Source organism: Anabrus simplex, chromosome 4 (genome assembly GCF_040414725.1).
Source record: "Anabrus simplex isolate iqAnaSimp1 chromosome 4, ASM4041472v1, whole genome shotgun sequence".
Taxonomy (NCBI): domain Eukaryota; kingdom Metazoa; phylum Arthropoda; class Insecta; order Orthoptera; family Tettigoniidae; genus Anabrus; species Anabrus simplex.
The window spans coordinates 456,653,930-456,663,235 of NC_090268.1; the positions used below are offsets into that span (position 1 = coordinate 456,653,930).

The window sequence follows — 9,306 nt, forward strand, 5'->3', positions numbered from 1 at the left end:
AAGGGGGCATTATTCTCGCCCCGGGGCTCCCATCCACTGGCCATCAACAAAAAAAAAAAAAAAAAAAAAAAAAAAAAAAAAAAAAAAAAAGCCGAAAAATTTACTTTCTAGGAGACATCCCAGACAACCATGCCACCCAAGACAAGCGGAAAGGCAGCCAAGAAAGCCGGCAAGGCCCAGAAGAACATCTCCAAGGGAGACAAGAAGAAGAAGCGCAAGAGGAAGGAAAGCTATGCCATCTACATCTACAAGGTGCTTAAACAGGTACATCCTGATACTGGCATCTCCAGCAAGGCGATGAGCATCATGAACAGCTTTGTCAACGACATCTTCGAGCGCATCGCCGCTGAGGCTTCCCGTCTGGCCCACTACAACAAGCGCTCCACCATCACCAGTCGGGAGATCCAGACTGCCGTCCGCCTCCTGTTGCCCGGTGAGCTGGCCAAGCACGCCGTCAGTGAGGGTACCAAGGCAGTTACCAAATACACCAGCTCCAAGTAAGGTGCCAGGTTTTCTGCCTTGCTGCATTCTTAACAAACGGCCCTTTTCAGGGCCACCACACCTTTAAAAAAAAGAGCAGCATCTGTTAGCCTTGTTATCAACTCCACTCTGATTTTATCTATCTGTCCTACTTCATATACATCGAAAGACAGTGCAAAACATTCAAATCATAAGCTAAGGAGGGAAGAACTACTACTACCACTACTACTACTACTACTACTACATTACCTTATTGCTAAAAATCCTCCTGCTTTGTCCTTTACAATGAAAACCAGACCAAGCCCCATGGCACTACAGCCCCTAAGCAAGCAGGCTGAGTGGACCTCAAAGCAGCCATTAGTTCGAGGTAAAATTCATTTGCCTGGCCGGGAATTGAACCCGGGCCCCCCAGCTACGAGGCAGGCACGCTGCCCCTGCGCTACAGCGCCGGCCCCTTCACAACCACCTTCAGTAATTATTATTATTATTATTATTATTATTATTATTATTACAACCCTCGACACTTCCCGTGTGGGTGTGTGCGCGTTTTTCTTGGGGTTAGGTTACGAGAAGTGGGGTTAAGTCGAGTTAGGTTACGTTTCGCCGCGGAGCGCGACAACCACCCGCGCCCGCTCCGCGACGGCGACCTCCGAGCACACCCCTGCACCATTGCCAACGCCCCCGCGCCACAAAGACCTCCAGGAAACTCGCTTTGCGGTTCGTATGGACGTTTCAAGCTCCGTTCTCTCGCCAACGGCCATACCATGTTGAATACACCGGTTCTCGTCCGATCACCGCAGTTAAGCAACATTGGGCGTGGTCAGTACTTGGATGGGTGACCGCTTGGGAACACCACGTGCCGTTGGCTCAATTCCCTTTTTACCAAGTTTCCCAGTCCCAGTACGACAACTTACTTTCAACTTTTGCCTCAGGCCAGCAGAAATTGCTTAAATCACGTTTTTTGTTACGTCTGAAACTAGCTAGACCTTTTGCTGCTCTTCGACCCCGTGGCTATACAGGAACGAAGCTTAGCGTAGTATTGCATTTCCTCCTAGGTGACCGGCCTAACCTGGCGGCGGCGGCGACATTATTATTATTATTATTATTATTATTATTATTATTATTATTATTATTATTATTCGTCGTCTCTCTCTCTCTCTCTCTCTCTCTCTCTCTGTGTGTGTGTGTGTGTGTGTGTGTGTGTGTGTGTGTGTGTGTGTGTGTGTGTGTGTGTGTGTCGACCTAGGGGACCCTTGCTGAGCCTAGCACCGCTTCCAATTACTCGTGGCAGGATTTTAACTTTCGTACCTCCTATCGTACGTCCCTATGTCTAAACTTGCTGTTCTTATTCTTTTAGGTTAGTGTAGCTTATCCTGCAGGCCTCTTATGGCACATAACATCATTCTACGTCCTATTTCTCCCAAAATTAAGATTATTAAAGGGCGGAACGAGGCTTCTAAACTCCCCGCCCACCTTGAAAATCGCGAGGAAGGTGGTTTCCATGCAACGTCATCGACACTGTCGTGATTACAATGAAAGCCATGTCCTAGCAACCGACCGCGGCATTTAGCAGCCCCTCAAAGAGTCGAACAATTTCCTTTTATGTTCTTTCAGGTAAGTAGCTATTCAAATTACGACACGGTTCGGCAATAAGTTACAAGTTTGTAGTACGCTCGTGTCTCTCCCGGGCTTCCTTACGAACGGTAGGGCACCAGTGCAGTACAGTGGCCTACACACAGCCCGCTATCTTCGAAGTGCGTGTGTTGCGATGTAACGTAGTTTTGAAGCCTAGGAACTTGTAAAACTCTTTCATTTCTATCAAAGACGAGACGCCCTTCAAATAAGACTGAGAAGGTAACCTTTTGACGACAAGGGTTAGTTCAAAGAGTCGTGACGTTTTAGGTTAGGTGAAGGGAGGAAAGCACTCGTTTTTGTTGATTGTACGTCAGCTGACCGATCTTTTGGCAAGTGATAAATTGAGTAGAACGAATCGGAACTCCGTATAGTTACTGTTACCGTCCTAGAATTAAAATTAGACCATTCTGAGCCCTACTTGACAGGTTCGACACCGGCTCACTCGTGTGATATTTCGATGGTCTGTAGATATGGGCGCATAAAAAGAACTCCTGCGGGACAAACTTCCGGCACCTCGGCATCTACGAAAGGCGTAAGATAATAGTGAACATAACCTTACTAGTAGTACCACCACCACCATTACTGCTACTAATACGACTATTACTTAAGGCAGTGGACAGTTACGAACTCGAGCAATAATGTGTCCATTTGCTGACCACCTGATCACTGCCTCTTGCCTTACTACTACAGGCTAGCGTTCAAGGAAAGAAAGAAAGAAAGAAAGAAAGAAAGAAAGAAAGAAAGAAAGAAAGAAATAAGTTACCGTTCTTGCCAAGTCAGGTTAGGATTTCTGCATCAGACACGGCTAGGGCTGATCGTGGATCTACTAATACTACTAACACGCTAAATTGTGCACCGTTATATCATCACCAGTCGTGAAGTCACAGCTGCATCTTCTAATTACAGGGTAGATGCTACATATTTCGGGCAATATATAACCCAGGTTTGGCTTGGATAACCTAAAAATATTCAGGTACTGGGTCTGGCCTGGTTATATCAAGTGTCACCCTAGATCAGCAGGGCTAAGAATCATCAGGTCTCTGTCATGAATTTAAATGGCTTAGTACCCCTCATTGTGGTGTACTTCTCTTCATATTTGAGGGAAGAGGAGTAAAACTTAAAACTTTTTGCCTGTCTTAAACCACCTGCTTTCTTTGGGGTATTGTCTAGCACAAACTTCTAAGGCGACCACATCACCCAGCCCGATGCTCGAATACTGCTTGGGCAGGGGTGTAGGTGGTGGTTAGTGGTTGCAAGAAGGGTCCTGGAAGGGAGGGATAATAAGCCAGTACGCCACTTGCTCTTAAGTCTGTACCTTTCATTATACGGTTTCATTAACTATTTTTTACACCTGCCCTGTAGTATGGTACCATTTAGTAAGAGGTCTCTAGAGTCTGGCCTAGTACAACCTTCAATGAAAGTAGTTTTCAGGAGTGGTTAGGTACCCCTATACTTACTTTCTTTCTTTCTTTCTTTCTTTCTTTCTTAGATTACAAGGTGTCGGTAAAGCAGCTGATCGTTGCTTATGTACAAAAAAATGTTCATACATGGGCTTTCATTCGCTGAGGTAAATGATAATAATAATAATAATAATAATAATAATAATAATAATAATAATAATAATAATAATAATAATAATAATAATTGTACCGGGCGGTACACCTCTACTCTGTTTATTTAAAAGTTGCGCCAGTTGAAACTCCTCTTCTGGAGGAAGGTTGAACTTTATCTATTCTATTAATTCTCTACTTTCTCAGAAGATGTCACCACGTGGAAAATTTTGAGTTTTTGAACTGTGTCACTTTTGATGTGTTTTTGTTTCGCTTGAAGTAAGAAGTGGGAACTTTCTCTTCTAGAGGACACTACTGAAGAATTACAATAGTGCAACCTAGTGCGAAATCAAAGAACTATTTTGTTGGAGAAATTTTTATTTCAAAAGTTTGTTTCTTGTTAAATTTCTTTCTGTTATTGTTTATGTTGGCTGTATACCCCTCTTTTTCCCCTTAGTTTGGATCTAGCCAATCCCGAATTTCTTTAATTAATTTTCCACCAATAATGTGTTTCTTTTTCCTCTATGTAGGGGTTTCTTTTCCCGAACCAATAAAGATTTTGCGGGAGGGTGTTTTATTTCCCCTAACGCCTAGAATCTTCCGCGAGAGGATATAAACTGCTGATTTTGGGGTCTCCGGGCCACTTCTGTTCCAGCTTTCAGTGTATTAAGTACATAGCAGGAGGCGGGAAGCGCCTCTTTCCTCGGCAGCGATCTACTACCAGGTAATGGCCTATTAATATCTTCTTTTCTTGCTAGGTCGGCAGTTTAACTCTCGCGGCGGGTTCGAAGCGTTTTCCATCATGTAACCTTTTCCTAAAATGTAACTACTCTTTTCTTCTTTTTCTTGTAAAGTTACATATTGGGATAGAGAGTGCTAACCCTCTCGAGCTCCCACTCACATTTGTTTTGAGGTGAACTTATTTTCTCAAACTTTTCTTCGTTTATGTAATGTAAAGTGTTCTTCTCTAAGTCACCTCTGTAGTATGGGATTAGCCCTTGCGTTAGTGGCCCAGAGCCAGATTAGGTTTTAAAAGCAAAGTGTATTAGGAGTGCAAGTTCGCCTCCTCTCAAGTTGTATTTTAGAGGTCATGTATTAATCTTTTCTCACCTAATAGACCTCAGTAGGTTGGGTATTTTACCCCTGTGTATATGTCCTTTGAGGACAACTTGAAAGTTGAGTTTGGTGTGGCCTGGGAGAGGCTTAACTTTAAGAGCGAGTGGCTCTTTTCTAAAACTGAGAGTTGTATGCCTCGAGGAGGCTTTGCTGTGTAATTTGGAGCAAGGGCTCCAGGGTTTGAGTGGGGTCTTCTGCCCCTTTTGTTAAAATTGGTATATCGTAAAGTTGAGCTAGTTGCTCAAGAATTGTGTTTTCAGGGCTCGAAGCCCAAATTCTTTAATCCCTGTAATTGTACATTTCAAGTTGTATTTCGGCCACTAAGTACCTGTTCTATTTGTTGTTACCTAATTTTGAAAAGAAAATATAACCTTGTTAAATTTTAAAATTTAATTTCTCTTTAGTAGCTTGAGACCTATTCACCACCCAGCACCTTCTTTCATGCTTAACTACCACAAAAACTCGGTAACAATAATAATAATAATAATAGTAATAATAATAATAATAATAATGGCAAGAACACAAAGGGTCCTTTTCTCTGCAGCTGATTTTTAGCATGAAGGACAGAGGCTGTCATGATGATGATGATTACCGAGTGATACCGTTAAGCTAAAACCCAGTAGGGGATTAATATTAACAGCAGGGAACGTTGTGCAGAATCATTCAGTAAAGATGTAATGGCGGGGGGGGGGGGGGAAGAGGGCGTTCAGTATAATACACCATCAACCCAAGTACAGTGCATATTTAGCTCTATGTTATGTTATGCTCTCTCTGCTCTCTGTACCTTTATTTGGCCCTACAACTTGTCTCACCAAGTGAAGGAGATCTTACACATAGTTACTGTACTGTACTTAATTTCACGCTGACTTCAACTGCTAGTAGGATACGCACGTCGAACCATGCAGAAACCTGCACGATTTCAAACGACTGCGGACTAGATAGCGACTAGGCCGAAGAAAGAAAGGGCATCTTATAAGTGGAGAGCGACAATTCATTTTCGAGGTTAGGGTTACCGCATGGTTCTCTTAGCCAAAGAAATAATGAAACCATTTTGCGAGTAAAAACTGATGTTACCTGAATTTTGGATACAGTTATTACTACTACCATCATCATCATCATCATCATCATCATCATCATCATCATCATCATCATCGTCATACGCTACTCTGTATGATGAAAGTGGGTAGCAAGATCGAGTCTCGCGATCGGTTGGTCTCTCAAAAAAATAAACTCCTATTGAAGGGTCATTAAACACAACTTCTTCTTCTTCTTCTTCTTCTTCTTATTATTATTATTATTATTATTATCCTTTTTCTCTCTCTCTCTTTCTTTCTTTCTTTCTTTCTTTCTTTCTTTCTTTCTTTCTTTCTTTCTTTCTTTCTTTCAGGACCATTTAAGTGAGATGTTAGCTGTATATATACACTCTCCTCTCAAATGAGTGTTGCAGCACCTCAAACCTTTACATTTTTTCCTTGTAGGTTGTGGCAATGTCTTGCAGAGAAGTTTGTTGGGAAACCATGGTCCGTCCTTCCTTCCTTCCTTCCTTCCTTCCTTCCTTCCTTCCTTCCTTCCTTCCTTCCTTGCTTTCAATAAATCTGCTGAGTTGCTGTCTCAAAGGTTGTCTCATCCTAAAGAAATTTGACCGAAGGTAAGGGATGTTGCCAGGTCTATCAAACTGACAGACTTATCATCTCCTGGTACAGGAAATCTGTTCTTTGAAGAGTCTGGACTGACTGCCCCTTCCTCCGTCACGGTGTTCTCGATCCTGCCTTCGCAGCCCACTGGAGGCAGTAAGATACGGCTCACAATGCCTCCATCCAGCAGGCGAGGGGTGAAGCCTCTCCTGAGGCGGTACAGGCTCTGTAGCGAACTGGAAATTTAATTATGCCCTAAGAAACATCTAGAGGTTCCCTTGGGCAGGCTGTCCCTTTTCCCAACCTGAGCTTTCGACCCCCGGCAGGGGCTGAAAGCTGCTGGATGTGAGAGACTGTACAGAGTTGAGAGTCTTATAAATAGAGGCCTAAAGGCTAGGACTTTACGAGATTGGCGCTACCAGCAGGAAAGCAGGAGTCGAACGAGTCATGGAGGCTAGCTTCTAACTTATGTCCTTTATCCTGTAGGTCCTTTCAAGCAAAGCTACAAGAGGCAGATTACAGCAGGTCTGCTTCACTCTGTGGAAAACTACCTAAAGGCTGTCTTGCCTTTGCTCTCACTCGGAAAGGGGTTAGAGCCTGAGGATTGCCGTTCAGCTCCATTGCTAGAGGAAGGATTGGGCTTCCTTCAGGTAAGAGGGGGTCCCTCCCGGGGGCGTCGCGACGACGACGGCCGCCCCTAAACGTCGGCATGGAGAGGCGGCTGGTGAAACGCTGCCCATCGAACGCACCTCCATCAGGACGCCCGAAGCAAGGTGACGAGTACTTCTGCCACCTGAGGAGCAGCGTCAAACCTTTGACTATCCCTTCCTAACCGAACCCTGATTGTAACCCACCCCTTAAAGGCGCAGGGGCCACGAGAAAGAAAATAACCCAAACCTACCCACGAACCACAGCACAAACCGTCCAAACCGATCCGGAACCGTTACCACCAGTCCCACCACCCACCCAATCCACAGATACCCAAGAAGAACCGTCACCACCAGTCCCACCACCCAACCAATCCACAGATAATCAAGAACCATCACCACCAGTCCCACCACCCACCCAATCCACAGACGCACAAGAACCATCACCACCAGTCCCACCATCCACCCAAACCACAGATACTCAAACCAACTCACAGTCAGCACTTACAGACACACAGACGCAAACAAAGAGCAGACGTAAAAAACCTGCTCGCATCACACCACCTCAGAACCGAACCCAGACTCCTTCTCACTCATCCCTCATCACACAGTGCTTTAATTGCCTGGAACTAAACCACGTAGCCAGTTCCTGCTCTAAAGCCACTCGATGCAATCGGTGTGGTGGTCCTCACCGCCACACAGATTGTAAGGTGCCAAAGACCCAGCCCAGGTGTGCCAACTGCCAAGGCAGTCATGCCGCCTCATTTCCTGGCTGTCCGTACATCAAGAGAGCAATTAAGGCACATTACAGACAGTCCAGACACCTTCACACACACACTCAACCACCCTCTATCTACAGCCTACCAACCCTTCAACCCATACAACCGAACCCAGGACCTTCGACTCCCTACCACACCCCACCTATTCCAGACGTAACCACACTCATCCAGCTCCTAATCCTTAACCTAATGTCAACCCAAAACAGGCCACTACCCACAACCACCCTGCAACACCAAGACACCACCAAGTAACCGTCCCCACCAAGCTAACCGCCCCCACCAAGTCCAGAGCAAGAACAACGAAAAGTCCTCACTTCCTCACAAAACAGCCACAGCACATCCTCAACCAATCACCTGCCAACATCCCAACACAGTCTATAACAGCAGAATGAAGTACAAACCAAACGAAGCACTGGAAACACCGGTAACCGAGGCGGAGATGCACTAAAAGCCGCAATATCAAATGCTGTCTTTTTCTAAACTCAAAGTATTAATAACACCTTATACTCAGGAATATAAATATATTCCAGTCAAATATTCAATGACAGGGCCCGATGTAACAAAGCAACATCGGGCGTGGTCAGAGTCTGGATGGGTGACCGCCCAGGCTCGGCCCCTGCCACTGACCCTCAAAATTTTTTAGAAACTTCCTATAACAGCCATGGTCAACACAGTCGATAATGGTTAGGTCAAGCCATTCATCACTTAACAGTATGCACTTAACAGTAAAAATTTTCACTATCCTATTATTATTATTATTATTATTGTTACCGTGTTTTAGCGGTAGGTAGAGGCGTAAGAAGGTGCGGGCGTGAATGGGTTTCAAACTACGGAATCAAAGTTAATGTAAAATTAATTTAAAATTTAACTAGGTTATATTTTCTTTTCAAAAACCAAGCAATAACAGACATGGCAGGTACAATGTAGCAAAACAAGGGGAGATACAATATTTACAGGTTTTGGGCTTCACGCCCTGACTTCAGCGATCAGCTCAGTTTTACCACAAACACAAGTTTTAACAGAGGGGCAGAAAACCCCATTCATCCCTAGGAGCCCCTGGCTCCGAATTACACAGAAAAGCCTCCACGAGGCATATGACACTCCATTATCAAAAGAGCGATCCGCTCTTAAAATTTAAGCCTCTCAAAGGCCACACCAAACTCTACCTTCAAGCTGTCCTCTAAGGACGTATTCACAGGGGTAAAATACCCAACCTACAGAGGTCTATTACATGAAAAGAAGGTTGATTACATGACCTCTAAAATAACAATTTGAGAGGAGGCGATCTTGCACTCCTAATACACTTTGTTTTTTTTAAAACCTAATCTGGCTCTGGGCCGCTAACGCAAGGGCTAATCCCATACTACAGAGGTGACTTAGAGAAGAACACTTTACATTACATAAACGAAGAATAGTTTGAGAAAATAAGTTCACCTCAAAACAAATGTGAGTGGGAGCTCGAGAG

At 44.4% G+C, this 9,306-nt stretch overlaps 1 non-coding gene across 1 annotated transcript; it reads left to right on the forward strand.

The window, feature by feature from the left end:
- The first annotated feature begins 1,229 nt into the window (after positions 1-1,229).
- Positions 1,230-1,348, forward strand: LOC137500631 (5S ribosomal RNA). The gene has a single exon (XR_011018139.1). It is a non-coding gene; the product is annotated as a 5S ribosomal RNA (ribosomal RNA).
- Positions 1,349-9,306: the final 7,958 nt, after the last annotated feature.